Source organism: Pinus tabuliformis, chromosome 4_2 (assembly GCF_031772625.1).
Source record: "Pinus tabuliformis cultivar Carrire ecotype Pingquan chromosome 4_2, CPIR1, whole genome shotgun sequence".
NCBI classification, from domain to species: Eukaryota; Viridiplantae; Streptophyta; class Pinopsida; order Pinales; family Pinaceae; genus Pinus; species Pinus tabuliformis.
This window is the reverse complement of record NC_142304.1, coordinates 691974348-691980347: the sequence shown is the minus strand read 5'-3', so window position 1 is coordinate 691980347 and position 6000 is coordinate 691974348. Positions and strand designations below refer to the sequence as shown.

The 6000-nt window shown below is 42.1% G+C and overlaps 1 pseudogene; it reads right to left on the bottom strand.

The window, feature by feature from the left end:
• Positions 1-4938: 4938 nt before the first annotated feature.
• Positions 4939-5652, bottom strand: LOC149171367 (aldehyde oxidase GLOX pseudogene; annotated as a pseudogene).
• Positions 5653-6000: the final 348 nt, after the last annotated feature.

Below are 6000 nucleotides of genomic sequence, written 5' to 3'. Positions count from 1 at the left end.
TGATAGCCTCATTCCATGTTTTAGAAGTCTTACCAGGTGTTTATAAGTCATATCTCACATCTTTTTGGAGAAATTTTGAAAGTAGCTACGAAATCACTGAACTAGGAGTTTTCGTAGCATGCTACGAAACCCCTGTAGCAGCCTGTTTCAGCAGAAAAAACTCTGCTTTCTGCGTTTACTAGTAAATTTCCAGAAGGGGTTCTGAGCAGCTGAAAACTTAATTTTGAAAAATGAAAGAGGCTTTTATTCCTAACATGCCAAAATACAAAAATCTCTTTCATTTTCTTCAAATCCATTCTGATCTGGGAGAAATGAAGGACCAAACTTGCGCTACGAAATTGCTGTAGGTGCAGTTTTCTACAAGCTTATTTCTCTGTTTTACACCTGTTTTTCAAAGACGCATTCTCGGCGGTAGAAAAAGTGTTTCAAAAAACCAAGAGAGATTTTGTTAAGCACGGATTGGTCCACAAAAACCTCCTTCAGGTTTTCCAAATACATTTTGTACGAGAAGTTATGACCTCTGTCCCAAGACCTATTTTTCAGCCAGAACAGAGCAAAGGACAGTTTCCTGTTTGACACGTGTTTTTCAAGGACAGATTCTGAACAGCTGGAGGAATGTTTTAAAAAACCAGGAGAGGTTTTTGTTCTAGACAACATGGGCTACAAAAACCTCCTTCAGTTTCGTAAAATGTGTCATTGATGAGGAGATAAAAGCTCTATCCCACGTGCCAATTTTCAAGTATCTAAACCTAAAAACAGGGAAACATGTTCCCTAATTTCTAGGGTTTGTCATCAGCAGTTGGGTGACCACGTGGGAGGCTTCATCAAATTCGACTTCATGGATTTTTTTTTGTCAAAAGGAGTGTTTAATGCTTAGATAAGGTTGTTGTAATCATGATAAGGAGATACACTCCTAGTTGTATTAGGTCTTTAGGACTGCTAGTTAGGTGTCATTTGCATTTAATAGTTAGTTTTGAGTGTCATTAGGTGTCAGGTCAGGTAGAATTCGAATTTTCCTCATCCTAGAAGAGGAATCTAAGTTGTGTAAAGAGCTCTATATATAGCAGAAGAGCTGATGTACAAAGGGTTGGAAATTTTATGCAAAAGCTTGTATTTGGCCTATGTAAGACTCATTTTCAGTAATACATGCTTGAATTTACTTCTCAGGATTCATGAAGGATTTTTTATGTTCAGAATATGTGATGCTGTCCTTTTCTTAATTCTTACAGTGGTATGGATGTATAATCACTCAGAATTCACTGAATGTGCTCTGACTTCCTGTATACATTTATGAACTGTGTGGTCCCATATGAGTTTATGTTCTGAATGTTTAAATGCTGAATGCCCTGACTTCCATGTAAGGTTGAGTTCATTGTTATATTGAGGTGTTGTTGACTCCATAAGCCCAATGGATGTTTACTGATCATGTTCAACCATTCATATTTTTCACTTGTTTCATAGAGTTAGCCATCTAATCTTTATCAAAATCATTAACCTTTGAGAGAGCCCTCTCAGGTTGAGGAGGCTAAGCCTTAGCTAAAAGTTGGTTTGAAAGAGTTACATAAGGTCTTCCTGATCAGCAGCGTATCAGGGGCATGATTTTGTGATAACACTTTCCATGGGTGTTGCCATGTTTGTAGGTATTGCAGATGTTCATATGCCTCTCAGTAGTGCAGGTACAATAGTTTCCAAGAGAGCAGAGTCAAAGACACCGTCCAAAGCACACCTGGAGATGCAATCGATCAAACGTCTATGAGCTTGCCTTCTCATGAAGATATCAAGTTATTTGTATACAAGGACATCAAGATATGGAATCAGTAGCATTATAACAAGCAGCGTCATGAAGAGCATCTGAAGGCAGCTTACCGAATGCAGCGAATGTAGCAAATGCAGCGGATGTGATGGAGGCAAGAGGAAGGTTGTTGACAACGCAGAGGCGAAACAAAGTTGCAAGCTCAAGCAGACCCACTAATGATGAAAGAAACTTTGGAGACTCAGGCTATGATGTGACGACGCAACATGAAGATCACGCGAACACAGGGAATGGAGCAAAGAAGGAGTTGCATGTGCTGAAGCACCAACTCAAGGAAGAACATGAAGTTGCACAGACAGATGAATGAGTTGTAGTAGGAACAAGAACATCAGTGGGTGCAACACACACTCACGGATGAAACTGTGCCTGTACAAGTTAAAAATCCATCCCAGTAGTTGACACGAAGCAGACATGGTGAGCAGTGTTGTTAATCACAGGCAAGGGATTCAGCAGCATGCATGCCATTGTGCGCTCGCATGCAATCCAACCCATTCAACACACTCATCAAGGCAAAGACAAGAAGCAAGTCCAACTGGAGTTGAACATGTACTTCGGCAAGTTGATGCACATGATCACCAGCGCACACTTGAAGATCAACGGGGTCGAACCAATGCATCGGTTGCAATGGAGGCAACAGTTCACTTCAGCAAGATGTCACCATGAGGTGCATGCACACTATCATAGACAATCAAGCTTGGCATTAGCTCGCCACCTTGACCATCACAAGCATGTCAAAGAGTTGGTCTCATCACAGCGGACTGAGTTTCATTGATGTCTTGCAAGGCTTCCTTAAGTCGTGTTGTCTCACATGTGTGCATGTGCATTGTAACGTTGAGTCATGTCAAGTGTAAGTCAAGTGTCAATGGTTGGATGTAACAGTCATAAAGTAGGTGAAGACTCATGAGGGTAGTTGAATGGTCACAAAAGGGAATGTCAAGGGTCACCCCACCCTTTGCTATAAATAGTCCCTCATAACACATTGCAGAGGCTTTTGGTCAGCTAAGCTTCTGATAAGACTATCTTGGATAAAAGCTTGGACAATATTGTAATGCGCCTTGGCTTCTCCACTGCACAGAGCTAGTTCATCTCTTTCGAGGAGTAGGTGGATGTGGTTGTAATGTTCCACTGTTAGGGCTAGCAGGTTTATATGGTGTATTGTATGATTGTGACTTACACTTCTTTATATAATAGGAGCCAACACATTTTTATGCATATGTCGTTATTGTAGTTGGACTGCTCTGGTTGCCTTAATGATATATGTTTTTTAACTTACATACTTATGTATGAACTGATTCACATGCAATTATATGAATCTTGTTGTTAATGTGTTGTGTATGTTGTCACCGTATGTGTCGACTGCTCTGCCAGACACTAGACAAACCTTTCACATGAACCTTGTTGTAACAACCGTAGCACTCCTCTCGGACTGATCCATGAGTGTTGTACATGTCATCTTACCTTGTATGATGTGACTGGCACATCCAAGTGGATTGCTCCACTAGAAGCTATGTGTGTCCTTCTACGTTATGTGTTCTTAGCTGAGTTGGCACTGATCCCTTTCAACCTAGAACTCAGCTTCATCTTCTTCTCCCTTTGAAGTGATAGAACCTCTCATACACCTTCCTTGACTCACTGCATCAGTCACACCCTTGCTACTGACAAATTTATCTTAGTTTCCTCTGTGTGACATTGTAGTCAAGGCATTACCTTACGACCCACTGCTGGGACTCCTACACCAAACGGTCTGAGGTCTAATTGGGACTTCTTATTGGGGAGACCCCTTGACATGTTGGCAGGTCCAGCACTATCAACAGATTCCAAGTTCCAATCAAATTTCAACAATGCCGACAGCTCTACCTGTTCTCGTCATCGATGAGAGGCGGGTTTCAACTTTCACAATGACTCGATGAAACTTGAAAGGCGGGTAAGAAAAAATGAGCAGCTCAATGATGTTTAATGACAAATGACAAATGTTGAAATCAATATGACCTTTTTTAATTCGCCCGTTCCCGGTGTTTGAGGGCAAAGAGATTTTTTCTTGACATTGAGAGATGTGTTCTCGGAAATTGGACTTAAATTACCCAGATCCATTTTGAATTTATGCGATCCTTATCATGATTTTCGGATCCGTATCACGTTTTTGTGATATGAATCCAGAAATCATGATAAGGATTTGTAATTTCGGAAATAGATAAAAAAACTCGAAAACTTCACGAGTATGTATTCGATAGAAAAGGCGTTGTTTCCAAAAATATGAAACAGGATGGATTCGTTTCCAAGTCGTTTCCAGGCCAGATCATACGAGTTTCCGTACCGGAAATGTTGAACCTCATTTCAGAGGGTGAAGGATGGCGTTTCTAGCATCTTAAGTGGGTAGGAGTGATGGAAGGCTCTAACCACATTCGGAGTTGCAAGCGTGGCTCAAGTGGAGTGCAATGGGGCCTTCCCCTTCAACGAGCTTGTGGAGCCATTACAAACACGAACCTGAGAATTAACCCGAAATGGGAAACAAACAGTGAGTCAAAATGGAAGGAGTGCCAAATGCAAGTGAAACAACATACAAACGTCCATTGAAGTTAATGTTAATTATTAACATGCTTTGCTTGTGACAAGATGAGAGCCAAGCATCTCTAGCATGAGGAGAATTAGTGATGCAACAATCTGCCGTAACAGTTGTAGTGTCCCAAGCCATCATCTTATGAACATTCACTTGTACTCTAACCTAAATTAAATGGTCTCCTACATTATGGCACAATGTTATAACATACAGATGGAAAGAAGCATAGACAAGATTTGAATCTAATTTGTCATCATCTTATAAGAAAGACTATATATATAATCATTGAAACATAAATAAGATAATAATAAGGTGCATTGTTAAAACCCTTCTTATCTTAAATTTGAAATCACATTAACACAAATTTGGAAATATTAAAAAGTTAGTGCCGGCCAAACTAAAATCACGAAACTAACTCCATTAAATTGATTTAAATTTTAAACGATCGTGGGCTGTTTTAAATTTTACAAACACAACTGTTCATATGAATTTTGTTTTGCTTGGGGATTACAATCAGAATTGTCCGAAATAATGGCTTCGTAGGCAGAAGCAAAAATATCTTTTATCGCTAGGGGACGATTTGGATCCACTGAGCTGAAGAACTGGGAATGCCATTGCTAACCACAAAAACCATGTAATAACCGGGAGGCGCCACCTCTGCCTTGGGAGGAGCTTCACACTGGGCGACCGTTATCGGAGCATTGTTATAATATTGACGGCTCACAGAGGTGACCATAAGTCCCAGAAATCTCTGTCCCTGCGAGAACGAGTGCGTGGAGAAGGGTGCATTAATCAAATTCACCTCCAATGAATTATTCCTGTAAGCCGATAACGCGGCCTCGCCAGAAATCTCAACAGAAAATTCCGATCCGTAACGCGCACGCTGATCGAGTCTCTGAATCTTCAACCTGAGGTGGTCGTGGACGGGATTTAGATATTCGGGGGAGAAGGCCTCCAGGCGAAACTCGGTGGGAAACGAACCGCTGAAGAAATATGAGAGGTGCGGGTTGCTCCCCGCCACAAAAACCCGGCCGTCCGGGAGCAGATTCGCAGTGGAATGGTACATGCGGGCCACGGTGGTCGGGTTCTGCAATTCGAATCGTTGCTCGAGGGGCTTGTAGACGACTGGGGTGAAAGCCGGGTCGGAGGCCTTGTTGTAACCCTGGGAGCCCCTCATCGCGCCGTTGACGATCAAAACGCTCCCGTCGGGGAGAATCACCATGTCGCCCATCGTTCTCTCTACTGGCATTTGCTCCATTTTCCAGGCCGGGTGGCTGTCCATGACCCTAATCCACCCGCAGCTCGCAGACGCGGGGTGGTTGTAGCCGCGCTTGTTCCAATACGCGCCCGGTTCAGACGCGCCACAGACGAGAATGGTGACGGTGGAGAAGCCATTAGAGGCCAGGAGAGGTAACATGACGGACGAACCCCCGGCAGGGTAAGTTCGTGGGATGTCGATGGGTGGGAAGGACCTGTTTAAACATCCCCTGAGCATCAAAATACACATATATAGAGTTCTACAAGAATGAATCAAGCAGAACAAATTTGAAATGCAAGTCTACCCAACTTGAAGTTACATATCTCTCAAATTAATTATATATATATATAATACTAAAATACTGGTTAAGGT